Raw genomic sequence first — 26,857 nt, forward strand, 5'->3', positions numbered from 1 at the left:
ACTAGTAAAAATAAAAGATAGTGCATGATGCTTTGTTCAGCTTTGCTCCCCCGAGGCTTTTCGAGCTCTGGTGGTTCTGATAGTCCAATTGTTGAGGCATGCTCCTCACCTTAGGGCCTATATGGAAGGGCCTTCCTCCCCCTCCTCCTCTAGAAAAACACAATTGCAACGCCCCAAAATCCGAGGAGCGCGACCAGCGCTCAACCGAGTAAACCTGACTGAGCAAGCCTGTTAGATTTCATTCTACCCAAACTAATTCATGAATAAATAGGAGATGGACTCCATTAATCATACTTAGTAAGTATTTCATTAACAACTTCCATTTCATTTCCATTAGCAACTTAAATAATAATTGTCAAAATATTACAAGTTTTATAAATCTTTGCCAAACACCAATATTTCTACTTTAATTCCAATACCCGACACTACCCACAACCTGTCTACATAGCCTCTAAACACAACTAAAGAGTAATGTAATATAAAAATGCCGGTACAAAAGGCTCCGGCTATACCTCAAATACAAAGTACATGATGAACAGATGAAACAGGACACCAAAACGAAGTGGGGCTCACCAAGTCAGCTGAAAGGATGATGCGGCACTAGCTGCGACCAACACTGCCTACTATAAAAACACCTACAACCATTTAAAGACGTAGCTCCCCCGGCAAAAGGGAAGTTAGTGCCATCAAATAGCACTAGTATGTATAACTAAACATCATCTAGTTAGAAAGAGCTTTCATACATGAATAAAGAGGAAATCATAAAGATAACAAAGTTTCAAATAAGCACCATGTCAACAATATAAGGAGGTTCACATGATTTTCACATAGTTTATGAAATTTTATATTAGAGCATCCCACAATGTTGCATCATCATCTACTTTGTCACCGCTTCTTTGAACTCATCAAATAAAAGAATCATATAACTTTCACATAATTTCCATAGCTTTAGGTTGGGACCTTTAATACTGTTAATCACCATTCACAATACCACCGCTTTCTTGAGTGGAGTCCGATCATGGCCCGATCGGCTAAGCTGCCTCATTTGAGACATATACCTCATTCATTATTTCATTGTCACTTTCCGGGTTCAATATCAACACATTACCACCATGTGTGTAGCATGACGTCCGATCACGGCCCGATCGGCTAAGTCGTCTTACCAAGACGTTACCTCAATCACAATTTCATTCTCACTTTTCGATTTCAATATTAGTACAATACCACCATGTGTGTAGCATGGCGTCCGATCTGCTAAGCCGTCTTACCAAGACGTTACCCTTTTCCATTAATCATCTCACTTCAAATTTTGTTTCATATATATTAGTTCATCAGCACTTGGAGCCACAATTATCACATCATGCTTGGCACTAGGCCACATTTCATAATTCGAGCTATTTTCCCCCATATTACAAATCCATATCAATTTCAACAACAAGCCATTCACTCGAAGATGTCAAGTACACATGAGAGGAATCATGAATCATGGGCATATACAATATTTCAGAAATCATACACCTCAAGTTCATTTGCAATGGAACTTTAAACACAAAAGATTCTTCCAAAAAGGAGTGGACACACCAAACCACAATAGAAACACACATCAAAGGCATAAACAAGCAATTACACCAATTATTCTTGAATTACTCTTTTCTAATCACGACAATATACAATTTCAACATCGAAGTATGTAACAACTTGGATCACATTGGATGTACTTATAAGACAAAAACATTGTCTCGAACAACCCCTTATGGGCATAAATTGTGTATAAAGCCTTTAGGGCATTTTATTATTGAAGTCATTTAAGGGAAGTAGAGTCAAGGCTCATTTCATAATCTGTTTCATATTTTCTCATGTCATAGGCATCACTAGGCAAAATTATAATTCAAGTTCTCGGCACATTGGCCATACTCTATTTCCCAAATTCATTTTATTTATTTCAAACATCTTTACCTATAGAGGATTTCACATAGTTTGGCATAACAATCTCAATTTAAACTTGACTTGAAATCTATGCAATTTAGCATATACTTCACATTTTTCACATATCCCCAATTTACCAAGAATAACATATTGAAAACATTGAGGTATATCTTTCACATATATTCTTGCAACACCAAATACTTTGAAATAATGAATACTACATAAATCAAATTCCGAACTTACAACATATGCGGGGACACCATGGGAGCTCAATTTCTAAGAAGAGGGGGTTTTAGCCATACATACCTTGTTTAAGCTTTCCTTAAGTTACTACGACGTTCCGGAAATTCTATCAATCCCAATCTATTTTGAGACATAACAAAATTGAACACAAATTAGGAAGGTATTCATGATTTCAGCTCATTTGAACATTTTATCAAATACTAGTTGAGCATCTTGATTTCAAATCTCTTTTACAACATTTCCTTCATTCCCCAACCCAATCTTTACTTGTTTGTATTCAAGAATCTTCCCACAAATCTAATTTGTACATGCATGAATAACTAATACTCTCACATCCAATAATCATCTTACTAATTACCCATTTCTAGTTATATTTCGAAATTGAAGAATTGGGGAAAGAAATTCTTACCTCTTTGAAGCCTTAGCAACCCTTTGATGCGACTTCAAGGTGTGATCCAAGGAAGAGTAGTGAAATCTTTAGTTTTTCTCTTTCCTCTCTTTAGAATCGCTCTCCCTTCTCTCTAGAACACCCAAAAGTTCCCCAAATATGAACCTCAATTGAGTTAAATGAAATGGGGTTCGGGTCTTAAAAACCCATTTTTTACAGTCGCGGCGCATAGGGCGCTGCGGGGTGCGGGGAGTCTGTTCAAAATATGTCTGGAATTGAAATTTTGGACCATTCTAGAAATCCTACAGGCGCGGCGTGCCGTGCGCCACATGGGGCGACGCGGTAGTACACAATTCTGCGCTGCTTTGGTAATTTGGTCATAACTTCTGGTGGGAGTGTCCGAATGACGAACTGTTTGAAGTGTTAAAAACTAGACTCAAAGACCTTTCATTTGATAGCTTATTAATCACAGAATACCTTGTACATATTAAGATATGGTCGTTTAAAGTATGGACTAGTGCAAACTCATTTGGAATCTTAGCCTATTACAAAATTTTCCAGTTTGACTTAGACTTAGACCCTTCCTTGGACCCCAAATTACTTACCATAAGACTTGCACTTATTTAACGAATCCAATTGATGCCCACCATGTTAGTAGCACATAAAATGTTATAATAGCTTATGTGGCACCTTGTGATCCTAAATTACTTAACGAAATTTTCCGGGGCCTTACATTCTCCCCCGCTTAGGATCATTCGTCCTCGAATGAGAGGTAGAGCCTGACCCAAATACCTAACATAACATATCTCTTTTCAATATTACCTGAAGCCCCTAAATATCGACTAACTCCCAAATTCTTCAGAAATTTCGGTAACATCTCCTTTGTAACTAGGCCTATCCACCTGTCAGAGAATCACCCAAAACCATCCTAAAAACTCAATTATAACTCGACAAAGCACCACAATGTATAATCCCATAACACTAATTCTCAGCATCAGAAGAACTACATTATCATAATGACACCTGAACATGGACTGCACATTTTTCTATCATAACACCTATAAGGTACCTTTCAAATCGAAACCAACTGCTATACAATCAAGAGAACATATTTTATTTTGACAACACTCTCGGCCTTTAATGTGGCCTTTTATACCTACAGACTCCGCCAGAACACATTCACGGAAGCTTTCACCAGCTCCCAAACTTACCTAACAAGGATGGCAAGTTGATACCCTTCATAGGCCAACTATCCATTACTCCACCTTCAGTAATTTCCACCAAAATGATGCACAAGGGATTTCCAACTACCTTCTTAGACATAGACATATGAAAACACTGAATACATGGAGAGCAATGACGTGGAAACATCATACTCATAGAACGGCCTAATGTGAACTACACTTATTCCACCTTCATTATCAATTCACATAACATCTTTAGAGGGAAAATATTGAGAATAACCCATTCACATTCCTAAACTCTAAATCTCCACGTGAGCACCCACGCTACACCGTTGACGACCTTCAACAATTACTCTAAGATGTGCTATCATAAACTGACCATAAAATTACCTATCGAATATATGTGATCACACTGTGAAGCTTCCTCTTTGACTTTTTTTTTGAACATTCAATACCCAATGGATTTAATACAATGAGGAACAACAGAGTTTGAGATCAAGCTGGAATTATTCAGGAATCCATTTATGTGCTGAGCAGAGTATTTTATGAGGTTATATGCTAAGAGACACAAAGATTACTACTAACAATACCGACATGGTTAGACATTGTGACGACATCAATTATTAGACAAATAAGGCATATAGGTAACTCGTACATTGGCAATAGGAACCATTAAGAGGGAATACTCAAGTACGTGAACCAGTCGTCTTTTGGAGTGTAGGGAAAATCCGTTTATCAAGAATGAGAATACCCCTGGCACCTTGAATGCGATATGGGTTTCAAAATACATGATGTTGAATTACACTCTTAACACTAACTGACACACGAAATCTATGCCACAAGCCCATGAGGATGAAAAGAAGTTGAACACTTATGAGATTATCATATTTCAAACACCTTAACCCTTCCTAATAGTTGATCATATATGAGAGAACTGAAGATACGACAACTTATCTTCCAAATTAATATACTCATGATATGTGCAAAAAAATCTGAAGGCATCTAATCTCAACCTTTCACGAGTGAAACCACATAGCTAGGATATCTTAATATTGGGACGAAATCATGTATTGGTTAGAGGGGTTCTAATGGTTAACATGATGCTCCAGGGAGAAAGAAAAATAACACTCCTACCCACCAGGGGAGGTAGAATACCAAGGGTAGCAAACTTCCCGCACATGATATTAACATAGTCAATGATTCTAGAAGTCAAGGGTGTAAAGACAACCAAACTCAATGAGATAGTGCAAAATAATCATGGAAGGTTTGCAGATGTTCATGATGAATTCTCCATGAATTTTGACTTGAGAGAGGAAGTGTCATAGTGACACATAGAAGAGCATATTCTCTCGTGGTTATCGAACAAATGTTGGGAAACTAGCACAATGAATTCTCTAACTAAGGAATACAATTAACACGTTGTGGAGGTATAAAGAGAAAATAATCATTTGTTATGAGATGGACATGCTTCTGCTATACTAACTCCCAATATGCAATACAAGACCACATCATGGGCAACCACAATACTAGGAACCAAGTGAGTTACTTGCTATGGGATGTCCCAAGTGGACACGAAAGTTATACCACGATGGCAACACATGATCTTCCTATGATGGAGATGTGAGCATCTCAATTTTCAGAGAGACTTTATGCACACGGTGACCATTTCGATTGACATGCACTCATATGATAGGTGATGATGCATACTGTCATGTTACTTGACAGTGATAAGGTTTCGTGATGATACTCGAAAGAGAGTAGAGTGACTGTTCAGACCATAGAATCCATATACACCAATAAGCAAAAGAGTGACTCGAGAAGGATCGCAACACTGGGATGCTTTACATGGAACTTGGCACCACATAGGTAAACTTTAAGACAGTGCATGCATAGGCACAAGTGAGCAGATGTTGTCCATTTAGATAAAATATTCTGTAAGAAATTCATCAGGTATAGTCCCTTGTTAAGAATATAGGAAAAGCAAGTGGGAAGTATTATTCCTAGAGTCATAACTCTATTCAAGAACACAATTATAGAACTTAATTCCACAAGAATGTAAATAAGAGTATTTGTAATAGAGTGGATTCACGAATAATGCATCTCGTTCAAAAAATCAATACATGCAATGTTTTGTTATTTAACACCTTGTTAAAACCATGTTTATGAGAATTCGTCAATATGGATGCACATATACAACGAGTAGAAATTTTAGTTTGACTCACTTAATGACTTTAGGTTGGTAGGGCAATAGCTTAATCGATACCCCTCGACACCACATCCCTAACGTACGTAGGTAACATACTGATATACTACATGATCTGGTGGAGCAGAGACATTAATAGGAACAAGGATACTCCTCTTAGCAACAAGTTCTACCAATCCCTCTGTGGCTCGATACATTCTCCTAACTAACGCTTGGGCAATCTCCCTCAAATTCAATGGTGGGGTAATTCCCTCCTTAATGCTTCAAACTCGTGGATTAAGGTATCAAGATTACTCATCTGGAGAATAAGACATAGCGAGGAAACTAGCTCCCTATCTTGGGTTCTACCGCACGATCTGGAGTATCAAAGAAGGGTGAAATTCCTAAATGTCCGAATAGCCTCCAACTTATAGATGTGGTCGACAACACACCGATAAGAAGACTCTACTAGACATGGCTCTGAGACATCGTAGTACACTTTAAAACCTTAGGCTCTGATACCAAGTTTGTCATGCCCCAAAATCCGAGGAGCACGACCGGCGCTCAACCGAGTAAACCCGACTGAGCAAGCCTGTTAGATTTCATTCTACCCAAACTAATTTATGAATAAATAGGAGATGGACTCCATTAATCTTACTTAGTAAGTATTTCATTAACAACTTCCATTTCATTTCCATTTGCAGCTTAAATCATAATTATCAAAATATTACAAGTTTTATAAATCTTTGCCAAACATCAATATTTCTACTTTAATTCCAACACCTGACACTACCCACAACCTATCTATGGATCCTCTAAACACAACTGAAGAGTAATATAATATGAAAATGCCGGTAACAAGGCTCCGGCTATACCTCAAATACAAAGTACATGATGAACAGATGAAACAGGACCTCGAAATGAAGTGGGTCTCACCAAGTTAGCAGAAAGGATGATGCGGCACTAGCTGCGACCCACACTGCCTGCTATAGAAACACCTACATCCATATAAAGATGTAGCGCCCCCAACAAAAGGGACGTTAGTGCCATCGAATAGCACTAGTATGTATAACTAAACACCATCTAGTTAGAAAGAACTTTCATACAAGAATAAAGAGGAAATCATAAAGACAACAATATTTCAAATAAGCACCATGTCAACAATTTAAGGAGGTTCACATGATTTTCACATAGTTTCTGAAATTTTATATTAGAGCATCCCACATTGTTGCATCATTATCCACTTTGCCATTGTTTCTTTGAACGGAGTCCGATCACGGCCCGATCGGCTAAGTCGTCTCCTCGAGACGTTACCATTATTTCATTCACACTTTTCAGTTTCAATCATCAATCCATTACCACCATGTGTATATATCATGGCGTCCGATAACGGCCCGATCGGCTAAGCTGCCTCATTTGAGACATATACCTCATTTATTATTTCATTGTCACTTTCCGGGTTCTATATCAACACATTACCACCATGAGTGTATCATGTCATCCGATCACGGCCCGATCGGCTAAGCCGTCTTACCAAGACGTTACCTCAATCACAATTTCATTCTCACTTTCCGATTTCAATATCAGTACAATACCACCATGCGTGTAGCATGTCTTCCGATCACGGCCCGATCGGCTAAGTCGTCTTACCAAGACGTTACCCTTTTCCATTAATCATCTCACTTTAATTTTTGTTTCACATATATTAGTTCATCGGCACTTGGAGCCACAATTATCACATCATGCTTGGCACTAGGCCACATTTCATAATTCGAGCTATTTTCCCCCACATTTCACATCAATATCAATTTCAACAACAATCCATTCACTCCAAGATGTCAAGTACACATGAGAGGAATCATGAATCATGGGCATATACAATATTTCAGAGATCATACACCTCAAGATCATTAGCAATGGAACTTTAAACACAAAAGATTCTTCCGAAAAGGAGGGGACACACCAAACCATAATAGAAACACACATCAAAGGCATAAACAAGCAATTACACTAATTATTCTTGAATTACTCTTTTCCAATCATGACAATATACAATTTCAACATCGAAGTATGTAACAACTCGGATCATATTGGATGTACTTATAAGACAAAAACATTGTCTCGAACAACCACTTATGGGTATAAATTGTGTACAAAGCCTTTAGGGATTCTATTATTGAAGTCATTTAGGGAAAGTAGAGGCAAGGCTCATTTCATAATCTGTTTTATATTTTCTCATGTCATAGGCATCACTAGGCACAATTATAATTCAAGTTCTCTGCACACTGGCCATACACTATTTCCCAAATTCATTTCATTTATTTCAAACATCTTTACCCATAGAGGATTTCACATAGTTTGGCATAACAATCTCAATTTAAACTTGACTTGAAATCTAGGCAATTTAGCATATACTTCACATTCTTCACATATCCCCAATTTACCAAGAATAGCATATTGAACACATTGAGGTACATCTTATACATATATTCTTGAAACAACAAATCCTTTGAAATAATGAATACTACATAAATCAAATTACGGACTAACAACATATGCGGGGACACCATGGGAGCTCAATTTCTATGAAGAGGGGGTTTTAGACATACATACCTTGTTTAAGCTTTCCTTAAGTTACTACGACGTTCCGAAAATTCTAGCAATCCCAATCTACTTTGAGACATAACAAAATTGAACACAAATTAGGAAGTTATTCATTGTTTCAGCTCATTTGAGCAACAACAACAACAACTACCCAGTAAAATCCCACATAGTGGGGTCTGGGAAAGGTAATGTGTACATTGACCTTACCCTTGCCCCGATGGGGGCTGAGAGGCTGTTTCCGCTAGATCCTTAGCTCAGAAAGTCAAAAATAAAGTAAAGTACAAAAGGAGAGCATGCATTAGTAACTCCAATAGAAACCGTAATAGTAACATACATATAAAAACCGAAAGATGAATGACATGCAATAACAGTAACCATAATCTAAGGCCCGGGGCTAAGACAAATAACAAGAATAGTGTGGGTCCAACATAAACTGCAAGCCATCTAAGACCAACCCTAATCCAACCCCGCCTCACCCCCGAAATGAAGTAAGTAAAGCTTTACTACCCGTATCCTACAACCCTAATGCTTGACCTCCAGGCCTTCCTATCAAGGGCCATGTCATCGGAAATGTGCAGTCGTGCCATGTCCTGCCTGATCACCTCTCCCCAATACTTCATAGGTCTCCCTCAACCTCTTCTCGTACCTACCACGGCCAATCGCTCACACATCCTCACCGGTGCATCGAGGCTTCTCCTTTGTACGTGCCCGAACCATCTAAGCCTCGCTTCCCGCATCTTGTCATCCACAGGGGTGACGCCCACCTTCTTCCAAATATCTTCATTCCTAATCTTGTCTATCCTAGTGTGCTCGCACATCTACCTCAGCATCTGCATCTCTGCTACTTTTATCCTCTGGATATATTGTTCTTAAACGGCCAACACTCTGCCCCATCCAACATGGCCGGTCTAACTACATCTCTATAATACTTACCTCTGAGTATCGGTGGCACTTTCTTGTCACACAAGACTCCAGATGCAAGCCTCCATTTCATCTAGCCCGCCCCTATGCAGTGAGTGACATCCTCGTAGAACTCTCCGTCCCCTGAATCATCGACCCAAGGTACTTGAAGCTATCTCTCTTGGGGATGACCTGTGGCCCAAGCCTCACATCCCCGCCTACATCTCTCGACTCAGCGCTAAACATGCATTCCAGGTACTATGTCTTAGACCTACTTAATTTGAAACCCTTAGACTCGAGAGTCTGTCTCAAAACCTCCAATCTCTCATTAACATCGGCCCTCGTCTCATCAATTAGAACTATGTCATCAGCAAATAATATACACCATGGCACCTCCCCTTGAATATGGTGTGTCAAAGAATCCATCACCAAGGCAAATAATTCAGCTCATTTGAGCATTTTATCAAATACTAGTTGAGCATCTTGATTTCAAATCTCTTTTACAACATTTCTTTCATTCCCCAACCCAATATGTACTTTTTTATGTTCAACAATCTTCCCACAAACTTAATTTGTACATGCATGAATAACTAATACTCTCACATCGAATAATGATCTTACTAATTACCCATTTCTAGTTATATTTCGAAATTGAAGAATTGGGGAAAGAAATTCTTACCTCTTTGAAACCTTAGCAACCCTTTGATGCGACTTCAAGGTGTGATTCAAGGAAGAGTAATGAAATCTTTAGTTTTCCCCTTTCCTCTCTCTAGAATCACTCTCCCTTCTCTCTAGAACACCTAAAATTTCCCCAAAAATGAACCTCAATCAAGTTAAATGAAATGGGGTTCGGGTCTTAAAAACCCATTTTTGTACAGCCGCGACGCATGGGGTGTCTGTTCAAAATATGTCTGGAATTGAAATTTTGGACCATTCTGGAATTCTTACAGGCGCGGTGTGTCGTGCGCCGCATGGGGCGGCGTGGTAGTACAAAATTCTACGCTGTTTTGGTAATTTGGTCATAACTTTGAGTAGGTGTGTCCGAATGAAGAACGGTTTGAAGTGTTGGAAACTAGACATAAAGACCTTTCATTTAATAGGTTATTAATCACAGAATACCTTGTACATATTTAGATATGCTCGTTCAAAATATGGACTAGTGCAAACTCATTTGGAATCTTAGCCTATTACGAAATTTTCCAGTTTGACTTAGACTTAGGCCCTTCCTTGGACCCCAAATTACTTACCATAAGACTTGTACACTTATTTACCAAATCAAATTGATTACCACCATGTTAATATCACATAAAATATTATAATAGCCTATGTGGCACCTTGTGATCCTAAATTACTTAGCGAAATTTTTTGGGGCCTTACAACAACAGTTCATATCATCGTCTTCTAGGAACAAATTCCTCATTGCTGCCAGTGCTTTCTCTTCTTCTGACCCATAGATAACATCGGCCGGCTGAAAAGTCTGCTCCAAATATGGTATTGGCTGCTCCAGCGAATAGTAAGGACCGCGCCATGGTGGAAACCAATTGTTGAATTCTTCCCAAGTGTACTCATATCCCAGACTGAAAGAGGTGCCATGTTTCTTTAGTGTGATAGGCTTAGAGATTCCTTGGAGGTTCTTGCCAAGCCCCTTGCCGTGTTTGTATCCGCTCCAGTTCAATATGCTTTCAATTTTGTTATCCCACCATTTGTCTTTGTCAACGGCATTGACCCGCGCGATATGGTGATAGGTCTCCCCGCCTATATTTCTTCTGCCTCCGATTGCTGGGATGGTCTGGCAACTGTATATGGGATTGCTACCATCGCCGTGAATGATCACCTCTTGGTGGTTACACTCAAATTTCACCGCCTGATGTAATGTTGATGCTACGGCCCCAGCGACATGAATCCACGGTCGTCCCAACAACAAATTGTAAGATGTTGTCACGTTTATCACTTGAAAATCAACATTGAACGAAGTTGGTCCCATTCGCAAACACAGACTAATCTCCCCGATGGTGGACCTTTGGGAACCATCGAAAGCTTTCACGTTGATGGCTGCGTCCTTTATCTCGTGCAACCCCTTTCCCAATGTCCTGAGTGTTACCAATGGACAAATGTTGAGGCTAGACCATCCATCAATCAGAATTCTGGTGATAAAATTATATGCGCACTGTACAGTGATGTGCAATGCCTTGTTGTGACTCAACCCTTTTGGTGGCAGCTCATCTTCATGAAAAGTGATCTTGTGACTTTCCAATACCTGCCCTACCATGTTTTCCATTTCTCCTGTGGTGATGTTGCTTGGTACATATGCCTCACTCAGAACCTTTAGCAAGGCGTTCTTGTGTGCCTCAGAATTTTGTAGCAAAGCAAGTATGGAGATTTACGCCGATGTTTTGTTCAGCTGATCAATGACTAAGTATTCTTTGGCTTGTATCTTTCACCATAGATCATCGGGCCCGGTTTCAGTGATGGGTGACCGATTGGAGAGACTGCTTGCTTGACTCAGCTAGGTGTTCTGGGGTATAGACCCTGCCGGTCCTCGTCATACCATGTGCGGCAACACTTTCCTCGAACCTAACCTTGCTCTTCCTCCTTTCCTCAACTGTATAGTCCCATGGTATATCCATGGTATGTAATGGTGTTGCAGATGACATCACCACTGGGATCGGTGTGGACATCTCCACTCCAAACGGAGCATGTGCTTTGGAAGGTAAAACTGCAACTTCAAATGGTGGAGGTGCATTTGCTGGAGTCACGAATTCGACCTCGATTGGTGTTGGTGTCTCTCTAGTTGCTTCGAACACAAGTGGAACATACATGTTTACCTCAGTGTCCCCAGAAGGCTTTGTCTGGATTACTATCGGATTAAGGGTGACTATTGGCTTTTTTGGTTTGTCACCTTCTGTGATTAAACCGATCGATCCTTTGGGATTCCAATCATCCTCTATTTCAATAATGTGAACACCTCCACTCTTATGGTCCGACATAGGGTTGTTGCAGACATTTGGAGTAGGATCCCTTGCCACAATGATCTTGTTATCAATCAAAGTCTGGATCTTGTCTTTCAGAGAGCGACATTCGTCAATGGTATGCCCTTTCTTGCCGGAATGGTATGCACAGGATTTAGTTGGATTGACCCATTAAGAAGGGTTTTCAGGGGTTATGGAAGGGATAGGGGTGACATAACCAGCAGCTTTGAGCCTTTCGTACAGCTGGTTAATTGGATAAGCAATTGCAATATACTGTTTGGGGGGTCTACGGTCGAAATCTGGTCGAGGTCTAGGAAAGTTTTAACGTTTCGGAGGTGATTGAAAGTGGGATGGCTGAGCATTTTAGGCTTGGTAGACATGTGCAGGTTGGGAATATCTAGGTGAAGTAAGTTGATATGTAGGAGGTGGGGGTGATTGGTAAGTAGGTGGTGGAGTTTGGTAAGAGAGTGAGGGTGCTTGGTAATTCGGGGTAGGCTGATATGTGAGTGGAGGTATCAGATAGGCTTGGTATTTGATAGGGGATTTGGCTTCCTTGTGCAACCATTACCGCACCTATGTCCCTTTTCTTAGACGTACCACCAAACTGTAAAGCCTTATTGGTAGTAGGTAAACCTTCAAAGTTTGTAACCATACCACTTTTGATGCCTTCCTCGATCCTTTCCCCTAGCTTGATGATGTCGGAGAATTTCTGGCTCTCAATCAACATCAGCCTTTCATAGTACTGCGGGTCTTGAGCCCGAACGAAAAACTTGTTCATTTGTTCTTCTTATAAAGCTGGTCTAACCTTAGCGGCTTCTGATCTCCAATAAGTAGCATACTCGCAGAATATTTCCGTGGGCTTCTTCTTTAAATTCTGGATGTAGTACTCATCTGGCGTATTTTCTGTATTGAACTTGAACTTGTCCATAAAGTCAAATGCCATGATTACCCAGTTTGACCATTTCTTTGGATTCTGGCCAATGTACCAAGACAAAGCATCTCCTTTCAAGCTTCTCATGAAAAGCTTCATGAGGATTCTCTCGTCTTTCCCTACTCCAACCAGCTTGTCACAGTACGTTCTCATATGGACCCTTGGATCTCCTGTACCATCAAATATTTTGAACTTTGGAGGTTTGTACCCCTCGGGCAGTTCGACATCCGGTTGTGTGCAAAGACCTTCGTAGTTCAACCCTTCCATCCCCTTACTTCCTTCGGCACCTTCAATTCGACTAGTCAATTTCTTGAGTTCCATAGCTAGGTTCCTGATGAGTGAGTCTTTATCATCAGACTCGGGTGCGCTTGAGATGGGTTGGGTGGAGTGTGGCATGGTCTCTACATAGATGGGGGTGTTATGGTGGGCATGGAAATGGTCATTTGTGGATTTCAAAGGTTCAGGGATGAGCAGTGGAGTATTGTTGGATGTGTGGAAAGTATTGCAGTGGTGGTGAGAAGAGGGGTGGTTTTGTGGTTTTGGAATGTTTTATGGAGGCGTGGGGTTCTGAGCGTTTGGAAAATTGATATCTAGAGTGGTGAGGGAAAAGGACAAGTTTTCCAGATTCCGAACATGATCAAGTTCCTCCTGAAATTTCAACAGTAACTTTCTTTGGAGATAAGAGCACCATGAGTGACCTATACCCGTTCAGTTGAGTTTTCCTTTCTGGTGTTGTTCAAATCTTCCATCTTTCCTTTGTTGTTGTTTCTGATAGGACTAAGAGGAGGAGTGGGTGTAGGGCCCCTAGATCTCGTTGATTAAGATGATGTTGCAAGAGTGCACGAACTAACCTTTGGGGAGGGGAATAAAACAAAAGTAAAAACAAAAAGGTAACAAGTCAATGCAAATTATAAGAAAAAAATGTTGCGATATTTAAGCACATAGTGCAAGAATATAAATCGTGTCCTAATTTGGGAGCCTCGTTGTGCCCGAGGTAGGCCTAGAGACAAATTGATTTGGAGAACTTAGAATGCTAAATGCCTCATTTTATTGATAAAAGTAGACGAATCCCAAAATGACACTAAATAAAATGTCACTAGTGGCCATTGGCCTTATTACATCCATAAAACGAAAAAAACAAATTCCTATCTATTTGGTCCTAGCAAGACCTTCCTCAGGTTGAATGCTCATGTTGATCAGATCCTCCAGTTCGCGTAGGTTCACTAGTAAACATGCCTTTTCCAGGTGTTCTCCTTCGTTTCCCTCAGCGTTCTGGTAGTCGGTGACTCTTTTCCTCGCTTTTCCTTTCAATTCCACCAGACTGTATTTCAGATATTCCAACTTTTCGCTAGCTTTGGCGGCCATCTCTTTCCACTCATTGATTTGGTCATTTGATGGAAGACTCCTCCACCAGTCTAGCAAGAGTGAGGGTATGCTAACCATACCAAAGTTGGGGACCTCGTTCTTCATTTTATGCAAAACAAAAGGGTTAAGACCCAACCCCCACCAGACTCGACTATTTAGCATCAACAATTAGTATAAAGCATTTAGTTCTCCAAATAAATACACAAAACGTGGGGATGTCCGTTTGGGTTTAGGGAAGCCTAGTGGACTTTGGACAAGGCTATCTTAAAGAGTCATTATGCGGACAACAAAACTGACTCGGCTAGGTTTGACCATGATGCATGCACAATTTAAACAGAGTGAGGTTTCTATGTGGTTTTAGACTGGTACCCTTGAGCGGACAACTCAAGAGGGAAAGGCGCGGAACCGTCGACTAAACCATTGATCGACTGGTTTTACCACAAATATGCCTTTGCCGGATTTAGGGGGTGATAATATCGGAAGAGCGCAACCACTCATTATAAGCGTTGCTATGGTATTTTGTTTGGCACGAGTGGAATATGATGTTGAAAACATGTTTATGCAATAACTAAAGCAGGTTATCACGTATTTGCACATTGAGAAAATAGTAAATACAACAGTTCTTCATAATTTAAAGCAGTAATAAAGGAGAGCAGTAAAGGAAAGTAGTAAAAGAAATAAAGGAAAGAAACAAAAAGACAAGTCAGTTTTGTAGTTGAAAAGGGGAACTGAATGCTTAAAGGTATTAAAAACATAAAGGCATATAAAGAAAATGTCAAGCCACAATAACAGTCTGAAATGGTAAAAGCCTAAAAGATCCCCAGTAGAGTCACCACATTGTCGCGCCCACTTTTTCTCGCGAAATTGGGTTTATGACATTTGGGAGGGCAACTCGTTCCCTTTTGAGAATTGGGTTTGAATAGAAAAGTCGCCACCTAATGATTTAAGTGCATTAGGACACTAAGAAAGGTTTGATTTGAACAACCAGATATTGGGTAAGGGCTTGAAATTATCCCAAGGGGAAGGTGTTAGGCACCCCTCAGGATCCACTAACGTGGTTTCCGACCAAACTATTGTTGTGACTTTAGTGCAAATAACACATAGGCAAATAAAGGCTTCAAATAAGAGGGGATTTTCATGTAATGATTACAAATTAACAGAAGTAAGAAAAAGGAACTAAAAAGAGAGTTGATTTTCTTAAAAGAAATGGTTTAAAAAGATTTAAAAGAAACAAAGAAAACAAAAGGAAGGGGCGTCCTAGGTTTATTAATAATATGGATCACCCCACACAACATACGGTAATCACACCTCAGTAAGGGGCTACACGTGATGTTATCGTGTGTTCATCATATCCATATCTGCCCTTTCCCACTCCGTTAAGGTATTAAAGCGCGGAATGGTCTCATTTACTTATTGCATGCTATTACTCGCCCCAATCGTATCAGCCTCGGAGGCACTTGGGACTACTAATCCTAAAGGGAGGAGGTATTGGGCTTTTTTGTGGTTTCAAAAGGTAAAATACTAAGGCGACAAACAAAACACATATATGGCAAGTATGGGGAAGCGTATAGACAAATGAAAAAGGCTCAAACAGACCTCCTTTAAGCAGAGAAAAGCAAGTAGTTAGCATGACTTACACATAATATTTAGGGTCTGATTAAACGTAAAGGACCGAGGTAGACTGATTTATTACATAGTTCAGATAAGAAGCCTGAATCAAGCCTGCCTGCTGGTTGTAGCTAATAAAATCTGATTCAGCTTATAAGCTTTCACCCTATGGATTGCCTAAGTGTTGGCCGAGGATCCTATAGGCATGATATACTGATTTCAAAAACAATGAAATAAACTGAATACATACTAATTTAAGAAAAGTTGTCAGTTATTAAAAGAAAAACAGGTTGTAGCAAGAGATCATAAGTCATTGTTACTGATTTTAGACTTATAAACGAGTGAAGTGGTTCAGATTCGATTAAAGCTCCTATAGGCATATTTTCTATGCGTTGTTGATTTTAAACCCCTTTTAACAGACATGATAAAATGTGAAAATCCTATAAACATGATATCTAGGTGTCGAATTTCATTTAAGACCTATGAACATGATATCTAATTGTGGTTGATTATTAAGACTTAAAAATATGTTTGCCTAATGAGGAATGCATATGCAAGATTCAGAAAGAAACTATAGGCAGGATATATATATGATATGAAGAAATTCAAAAAACCTATAGGCAGGATATCTATATGATATGCAGAAATTCAAAAATTCCTATAGGCAGGATATCTATATGATATGCAGAAATTCAGAAATAAACTATAGGCATGGTACCTATATGGTATGCAGAAATTTAGAAATAACCTATAGGCATAGTATCTATATGGGAATGCAAGATTCCTATAGACATGATATCCACATGAGAGTGCAAAAACTTAGAAACTCCTATAGGCAGGTAATCTACCCCTTTTTGAATACATAGTTACCCCTCACTTTTCACTAGCCAACCCTAAGAGTTTATTTCAAAATTATTATAGCACAGAAAAAGAAAATACATCAACAATTAAAAGGTACAACCAAGAAGAGTCTAATTCAGACTTCCTTTCTAAAATATGAAGTAAACCAACTCCAAACGATCATGATCCAAATTCTTTCTCCCATTTGGATGTGTCAAAGTTCCCTAAGAGTCTCATATTAACTCTGAGCAGTGCTTACACCCAAAAGTATCACCAGATTAAGACATAGTGCAGTGTGGAAGGGCCAGCCCTCAAGTGTCCAAGTTCAAAGGGAACTCAAAGTCCCAAGGCAAGGCATACAAGAGGGGTCCAGAACTTAGACACTAAGAGCGAGTGCAAGTGCAGAAATAGTATGTTGAAAGAGGGAAAGGGAAAGGGAAATAGTTACAAATAAATACACATAGAGGTATATGGGGAGGTGGTAAAGAGGCAAAGATAGGCTGGTGGGAATATCCAGCAATGGGAAATGCTAGCACACCCATAAGCCTGTAAGAACACACTATTTAGAGATTAGGATCCCAAAGGATCAAGTTTAATTCATGGACAGTAACTTACATATTGCCATGTCTTAAACCATATGCTCAAACACATAAGGGGGTAGGGAATAGGGATTCATAGCAGAAACAAACAGAAAGATATCAGCATGCCAACTGAAATATTGAGCTCTATAGAAACAATAAGTAGACATAGATACACAAAAGATAAATAAATACATTGTTGTAATGCTGAAGCTTAAATCAGGACATACCAGTTTCAAAGAAACAAGTAAAGAAAAATAGTAGGTCTTGTAAACAAGCCACAGTGCAGACAAGAAGAGAGAATATTACTGTGTGTGAGTATGAGTTCAGAAGGATTGTGTATTGATGAATTTGTGAAAGAGTTGTGCATTTATAGAGTGAAAATCAGACGGAAATAAGGCAAGAAAACAGTTAAAGAACTGAATATCAATTAAGAATCAATAACACAAGACTTTCTTTAATCAAGGAATTTAGATTCAAATGGGTAAGAACTATTTAAGGAAAGAAATTAGCTAAGCACTTTGTGCAAAGTAGGTAATTAGGGGAAAATAAATAAGAGAGTTATTTAAGGACAAAAATAAGGTAAGAAAATAAGTTAGTAGCCAGTAAATCAATGGTCAACGATCTTGTAATTACTGATCCATGAATGAACCAAGTCAGAAAAGATGAGAAAAGGTTTTTTAACTTAGGTCGAATCACAAGGAAATCATCAAACAATGGAAACAAATCAATTAGTCCTATTCAAAAGGAAGTCTGAACTAATCATAAATTTGAAAACCCCTTTAGAGGGAGGTTCATCACATATAAAGAGCATGCAAACATGTTTAGTTGAAAGAAGATGTTGTACCATTGCAAAATCAGTAGGTAATAGTTGTCACATAAGTCAGTAATGTAGAAGAGAGATAGCATCTAGTACCATACAAAACATCCAATGCAAAAGATCTTAGAAGAGTTTAGCAAAAAGGTCAGAATCATATGAAAACAAGGATGTCCAAACACAGTTCAGAGACTCAAAATTGGTCTGAAAGAGTTGAGGGTTTTTGAAATAAAATCCTAGTTCAAGCAAGTCACATAGCCAGACTTGGAGGAACCTCCAAATTCTAGGTTTTCCACCATTAAGCGTGTGCAAAGATGAAAGGGCAAGTAGCTAAATCGAAACAAGTTCAAAGGTCTCAGAAAAAATGAAACTTCTTACATGTTTCTTTTTCAGCAACAGAAACTCGTGAGAAACATGATAGAAAAGTAACATGCAAAACACAGCAGAAGAGCTCAAAGAAAATAGAGTAGGAGAAGCTAATACGAAACATAATGGGAAAAAATTGATAAGAACAGTAGAAGAAACATGCTAAGAAGTTTTAGAAGAAACTTAAACAGAGCTCAGTAGACAAAACTTAATAATAAACATTTAAGAACATAGTAAAGGAAAATACGGTAGGAGAAACACACAAGGACACAGTATAGAAAAACACCGTAGAAGAAGCATACAAGAATACAGTATAGGAAAATATAGTAGAAGAAGAAGCATACAAGAACACGGTAGAAGAAAATACAAGGACACGGTAGAGGCAAATACACACAAAAAGGAAAAGAAAGTCAAAGAAACATTAAATACGTTTCAGCAAAGCCAGAAAAATCGTTTAAAATCTTAAGGAAAGCATGGATCTGGAACAGATCTAGACAGATCAGAAAAACTTCACAACTAGGGTTTTCAGAGGAACCCAAGCGATGAGAAAGGTTTGGATCTAAGCAAGAGGAGTCGAGACCAGGCTTCAAAATGGACATAGCTCACCGGAACGGTGCTGGAGATGGCCGTGCAACTCGAATCGACAGAGGTATGTCCACAACCCTTCATGGTCGAGTCATGGAGCTTCAGTTAACCAGACGTAAGGAGCCATAGGTGGCTTGGTGGGTGTGAAACCACCATGGATCTAGGTTAGAGGGTGGCCGGAGAAGGTGAAAAGGATTCATCGGAGAGGACGGGATGGGGGAAGGTCCTGGAAAGAACAAGAGGTTAGGGAGATAGTGACGAGTGAGGGGAAATGAGGGGTATTGGGGGGGGTCGTTTGATTAAAAAAGGTGAGGGCGAATCTAGACCGTTGATCAAAATTGATCAACGACCAAGATTTGATCCGAGTTGGGCCGGGTAGTTTTAGGAATTGGGCTGGGTGATTTGAAATTGAAATTGGGTTGGATTAGGGGTGCAAATTAGGCTAAAATTGAAATGAAATCTGGCTAGATTTTAAATAGCCACTTTTCCGAATTTATTTTATAAAAAATATCAAATTAAAATTTGGAAATAAATTAAAAGTACTAAATGATTTATAACATATAATTATAAATTTAAAAATACTGTACTTAATATTTATAAATATAAATGCAATCAAATCATAAATGAGGCTAATATTGCAATTACATGCAGTTGAGCTTTAAAAATACTAAATAAATTTGTAAAAACATGCAAAAATTATCTAGGATGTAGTTTAGCATAAATATGAGAATTTAATAAGTGAATCACCAAGAATGATAATTTTTGACACTTAATGGATTTTCCTTGATGAAATAAGGCAATAAAATTTATTTTAAAAGACTTTAAAATTAAGGAAAAATAATAAAAATATTTGTAAATACTTATATATGCATACATATGCTATTTTGAAAGTATTTTGCATATAAAAATATAATAAAAAAATTGGGTATCAACACCTCCAACCCCTGCTCCCCTCTCTGTATAGTTATTTGTTCCCAATATGTTATATGCCACCTAGTGTTAACTAATAAACTGAGCTGAACTTGGGCAGTGGGAATCTTTTCTTTGGGACTCTATGACCATGTTTTCTGATTGCTATGTGATTGCTAAAACATTTGCTCCAGAGTGTTGCGATGACTCTGTTTGCTTCTAAACTATTTTCTTAAAACTACTTCTATTTTCAAACACTACTCCTACTCTTAGAACACCTAGGGTCGTGCCCCTCTAGTGTAAGCATTGCTTAGGGGTCCCTTAGGCTCCTCTGAACTTTGACACACTGGAGTTGGCTTTCCAAGCTTGCTCACAAAAGGTTACTTTGAAGGTTTTCCTGGTGTGAGCATTGCCCGGGGTCCTTGAGGCCCTTGGGAACTTTGACACACCAGAATACCTGTTGGCTGCACTATGAGATTATGGCGATTGTAAGATTCTTTCGATAGGAGGCTGGGCATTATTGATTGCTAATGTTCTGCAGAGTATGCCAATACACTTACTTTCTACCGTAAATCCCCCTAGTAATGTTATAAATAAACTCCACAAAAGTTTAACTAAATTCTTTTAGAGCAGCTTCGAGGGAGGTAACAATAGTCATTGGGCTTCATGGAACACCATATGTATGCCATGTGATGAAGGGGGAATTGGATTCAAATCTTTGCATGATGTGTCTATGGCACGTTTCTACAAATTATGGTAGAATTTCAGAACAAAACCAAGTCTTTGGAGTTGTTTTATGAGTCAAAAGTACTTGAAGAAGCTCAATGCAATAGTAGTTCCATGGAAGAGAAATGGATCACACGTGTGGAGCAAAATGTTGGAGTGTAAAGATATAATCGAGCATCATATCACTTGGCATCCAAAGATGAGATCCTCACTTTTTTGGTTTGACAACGGGACTGGTTTAGGAGCTTTGTACTTCCTTGTTGCTCCAGATTTTGGAATAGATGAATACATTCATAATGTGTATGATGTGGTGGAGGACGGTGTTTGTAATGTTGATAGGTTATTGGAGGTGATGCTTGAGGAGTTTGCATTGCACATAATGCAGAAAATTCGACCACCAGTGATGTATAATGTCATTGATACTCCTTACTGGATTCATGAAACCATAGGCTATTTTAATGTAAACTCAGCATGGGAATATTTAATAAGAAGAGATGATCCTAGGATTGCTTATATGATGATTTGGGTAAAAGGATTACCATTCAAAATAGCCTTCTTTATGTGGAAGGTGTAGAAAACTAACTACCTCTTGATGATTTCATGCGAAAGTTGGGATATTTTATGCTATCAAAGTTTTGGTGTTGTGTAGATCTTAAGGAGGAATTTTTGGTGCATCTGTTTTTTCACATCAAATGTTTCTACTATAGTGTGGAAGTATTTCTTATTGAGGGCAGGTATAGCATTAGAGGAACTGTCCTTACATCAAACTATTACCAAGTACTGGACTGCTCAGGTGATCCCTCGACTTAAATCAATCATGCAATCTTTGACTTCATGTATTGTATGGGAACTGTGGAAGAAAAGGAATAGCATAAAATATGGCGAACCAGTATCCATTAGATGAGTAATATACCAGGTGTCAACAGCATTGCAAAACCTTGTTCAAATGAGAAAGCTTGGTTTAAAGGTCCTCATAAGTGGCTGGACCTTTTAGTTATGATGGAAAACTACACTCCAAGTTTGAAGTATCAAAAAGTAATCTAGGAACAACCAATGGAAGGCTGGATTAAAGTAAATACGGATGGTGCATCGAAAGGAAATCCTCGAAGAAGTGCAATTGGATTTTGTGTTAGGGATAAAGCAAGGGAGACCAAATATGCAATGGGAAGGGAGATCACTGAAGGCACAAATACATAAGTAGAAGCAATAGCCATTGTGGAGGCACTGAGGCACTACAGAATGCACAACTACACTCATATATGGTTGGAAACAGACTCAATGCTACAAAAGAACATAATAGAGGGTTCATGGAAGTCACCTTGGTGTATATTTGAGCATGTGGAGGAATGTAAATAGTTAATGGAGGGGTGTATAAACAAAGTGACACACATCTATAGAGAGGGGAATAAACTAGCTGACCACCTTGCAAACTATGCCCTTAAATTTGGTATAATTGAATGCCATGAATTTTGGCAGCTAGATTCACATGGTAGAAGGTAAGTTAATTAAGATAAGTTGTAATGTTCATATTTAAGAGGGAGGGTGGTAAAAAATTTAGAGTAGAGGAGGAAACAAGGGGGAGTACAAAGCTGGAGGCAGATGGAGTATTTCCAGACATAGGGGTGATGCAACTGGGAATCAAAATGAGAAGTGGAGGTCATATGGACTGTTTTGATCAAATCCTTAGGATGGAGATCACAATATACTTGTTTTTAACAAAGAGAGTGTTCTTTTTGCAGGGAATGTTACTGTCAACATGCCTCACTTAGAGACTAAACTTCTTTGGCTGGTATTAGTACTATGTGCTCATTACCATGGAGAGAGGTCACTAGTGTGCATAAGCATAGAGGCATGGAGTTACTCCAATTCAAAAGGAAGTGAAATCAACACTCACTATAATAGTGTGACATAATAGTGTGACAGGACATCTAGTTAAGTACACAAAGGTTTCATAAAGACAACGCTAGACATCACAGGATTTTCACTTCAAACAATGCATGTATGTGCACATTTATAGATGTTTCTGGCAAACTAATCTGGATACAAAGGAGGTGTTCTGGGATTGTGTCCAAATGCCTATAAACACATCAATGATACAGGAAGTGGCAAATAGTTTTTCACTCAGTTTAACAGTGGAAAACATGCGCAAATCATAACAATATGTACTAGCTAAACTATGTACATATCTGGTGCCTAGTTTGAACTAGTAAAGCATGCATGTGAAATCCTTACCATGAGGATCAACCCAATGTCCTCTATTAGATCAACAACTCGTATAGGGACTCAGGAAACTATCAAGGCTAAACACATTGGTTCAGTGGGAGTTCATACGACCAACCACTATGATCAAATCCTTAGGGAGGAGATCATGGTGAAAATGTTTTACACTAACATTTTTTTCTTTTTTGCAGGAGAAGCTAATGTATATATGCCCTACTCTTTGAGGAACTTTCAATTTGTGGTATTAGTACAATGTACTCATTCCTCTGGAAGGGAATTGAGGGTAGGCACAAGCATGGAACAAATTCATACTTTAAGGGCACTAAAGAGTGTCATTGCTGCAAGGACTTGGTATCACAAGTTTGTACTTTACATTAGCTATTATAGTGCCCCAAGATCTAGTCTAAAAAACAGTGCCTTTTTACTTCAAAGAGGCACACAAAATGGATCTGCAACATTGGTTTGCCCAGAAAATTCTATAGCGCAACAAGGACACATACAACAATTTGCTTAACAAAAACGGATTCAAGGGAGGTGTTCTGGGGTAAAATCCAAGTACAATTCCTTAGTTCAATATCCCAGGAATGGTTTGACATAGAAATAGCAGTAGAATATGCCTGGAGATCACAGAACAACCTCATTATAACAGGCATGTTAGCACATGTGGTCAGTTTCAAATGGTCGAGGCAGTGCTTTTTAGTTAATTTTATGGAAGAATTTATTAGTTCAAAATGGAGGAGCTTAGAAATTTCATCAAGCAAGATATACAAGGAATACATATTCGACGAAATTACACATTTTCAAACAAGGATCAAGCCCGGAATTTGGATGCCAAATTGTGTTTACCTCGAAAATGGTAATTATAATTAAATTTGATTGTGTGGTTCTAAAAATACATATTTTATTTTAATGCTAGTTGTTAAGTGATAGATGCTAAGTGTGAGTCAGGAAAATGAGATAAGAGCTTGAGGATAGTATGTTATGCAAACCGAATGGCCGTCAATCGAGGTATCGAGAAGCCCTACGTCGGGCCTCGAGCTCGAGCTAAAGTGTCAGGCTTGGGATGGTCGATGAAGAACTAATAGTTCTAAGGACCTTGTTGATGGATCTTTATGATCAATGATGAGTAATAAATAAAGAACAATCAATAAAACACAATAAATGTAAGCAATAAAATCAAAGGAGCGACAATAGAATATGTTTAAGTGGAGGAGCAGAATGTTCTTGTTATTGTATTGAATGTCATGTGTGTTACAAAATGATAAGGGTCTCCTTTATATAGGAGGGGGAATCCCAACATAGTACATGTGTATTTATTACAAAGATAACTGGGTGGTACAGCCATTTAATGTCACGGTACGGATTTGTTCTTTTAGACATGGTCATCTCTAACCATGTGCCTTGGGAATTTCCCGCTTATCTATCATAGCCGCTGATTTGCACTGCCCCAAGGTCGAACATAGGGAACCCTTGGGATCGAACCTCGATCTGTGCCTCAAGCCTTCTATAGACGGCCTTTGGATCATTATAATGAACATAAAATCGGACTCTCCGCCATGTTATTAGTGTAAGGAAATCTGAGTTTAGTAGATACCAGATAATGTTGACCCGTTTCTAAAACAAAGTCTCCTCCAATACCCACTCATTTGAAATTTGCAGCTCCATTAAAGAACATCATCCAACTGTTGTATGCTTCGGTAATGTCTTCTCCTACGAATGATACTTCTTCATCAGGAAAATACTTTTTCAAGGGTTCATATTCTCCTCCCACCAGATTTTCAGCAATGTGATCTGCCAATGCTTGCCGTTTGACCTCCTTTTGAGTTACGTAGACGATGTCGAACTCACTCAACATTATCTGCTATTTGGCCAACTTACCAATTGGCATTGGTTTCTGGAATATGTACTTTAAAGGGTACATCCTGGATCTGAGGTATGTAGTCTAGGCACATAATTAATGTCTCAATTTCTAAGCCATCCAGGTCAAAGCACAACAAGTGCGTTCGAATAGAGAGTACTGTGATTCATAAAGTGTGAACTTCTTACTCAAGTAATATATGGCTTGCTCCTTTCTTCCTGTCTCGTCATGTTATCCCAAGACACATCTGAAGGCTCCATCTAATACAGATAGATAGAGTAGCAAAGGTTGTCCTGGTTCTGGCGGGACCAGAACAGGTGGTGTGGACAGGTACTCCTTGATCTTGTCAAAAGCTTTCTGACAAACCCTTCTCCAGCTTGTTTCAGCATCTTTCCTCAGCATCTTGAAGATGGGTTCACATATGACTGTGGATTGTGCTATGAAGTAATTGATACAATTGAGACATCCTAGAAAGCTCATCACGTCTATTTTGCTCTTAGGTGGTGGTAACTCCTCCATATCCTTGACTTTAGACGGATCCAGCTCGATCCCTCGACGACTGACGATGAATCCTAATAATTTTCCTGCAGGAACCCCGAAGGCACACTTTGTGAGATTTAGTTTCAAGTTGTACCTCCTTAGCTTGTCAAAGACCATTCTCAAGTCCGCTATGTGATCTGCAGCCCTTTTGGATTTGATAATGACGTCGTATACATACACCTGTATTTCTTAATGGATCATGTCATGGAAGATAGTTTTCATAGATCTCATGTAAGTGGCCCCAGCATTCTTCAAACCGAATGACATCATCTTGTAAGAGTATACACCTCAAGGTGTAATAAAAGTTGTCTTCTCTTCATCTTCTTCATCCATCCAAATCTAGTGATAACCCGCGAAACAATCTACAAAGGATTGGAGTTCATGCTTGGCGCAATTATCGATCGGGATATGTATATTTGGAAGTGGTAAATTGTCCTTGGGAATTGCTCTATTTAAATCCCAATAGTCAACACATACTCTGACCTTCCCATCCTTCTTCAAAATTGGCACAATGTTAGCTAACCAGGTTAGATACCCAACCATCCTGAGAACTTTGGCCTTGATCTGCTCGGTAACTTCCTCATTGATTTTTAGGCTCATGTCTGGTTTTAACTTTTTGAGTTTCTATTTTACTGGCGGACACATGGGATTAGTGGGCAACTTGTGAGCCACTGTAGACGTGCTTAATCCGGTCATGTCATTATACGACCATGCAAAAATATCCTTATACTCTTTTAGAAAGCGAATGTACTCTTTCTTCTCTATTGGTGACAAATGAATGCTGATGCGAGTGTCCTTGACGGTCTTGGCATCTCCCAAATTTACTGCTTCAGTCTCGTCCAGATTGGGCTTAGGCTTATTCTCAAAGTTTTCAATCTCCCTAGCAATTTCCTCGAGTATCTCATCTTCTTCATTTGAATCACTATTCTCATGTTGTGTTGCCTCATTACATGTCACAATCACCGGTTCATCAGGAAAAGTAATAATAACATTAAAGAAAGGAAAAATGTAAAGATAGTAGTGAATAATAAAGAGCAAATGCGTTTGATTAATATTGAAAAATCATCTGGATAAGTATGGCTTGATGAATAGAGAATTTATTTTGAAACAAGTAAATT

This window comes from Nicotiana tabacum, chromosome 10 (assembly GCF_000715075.1).
Source record: "Nicotiana tabacum cultivar K326 chromosome 10, ASM71507v2, whole genome shotgun sequence".
Lineage (NCBI taxonomy): Eukaryota > Viridiplantae > Streptophyta > Magnoliopsida > Solanales > Solanaceae > Nicotiana > Nicotiana tabacum.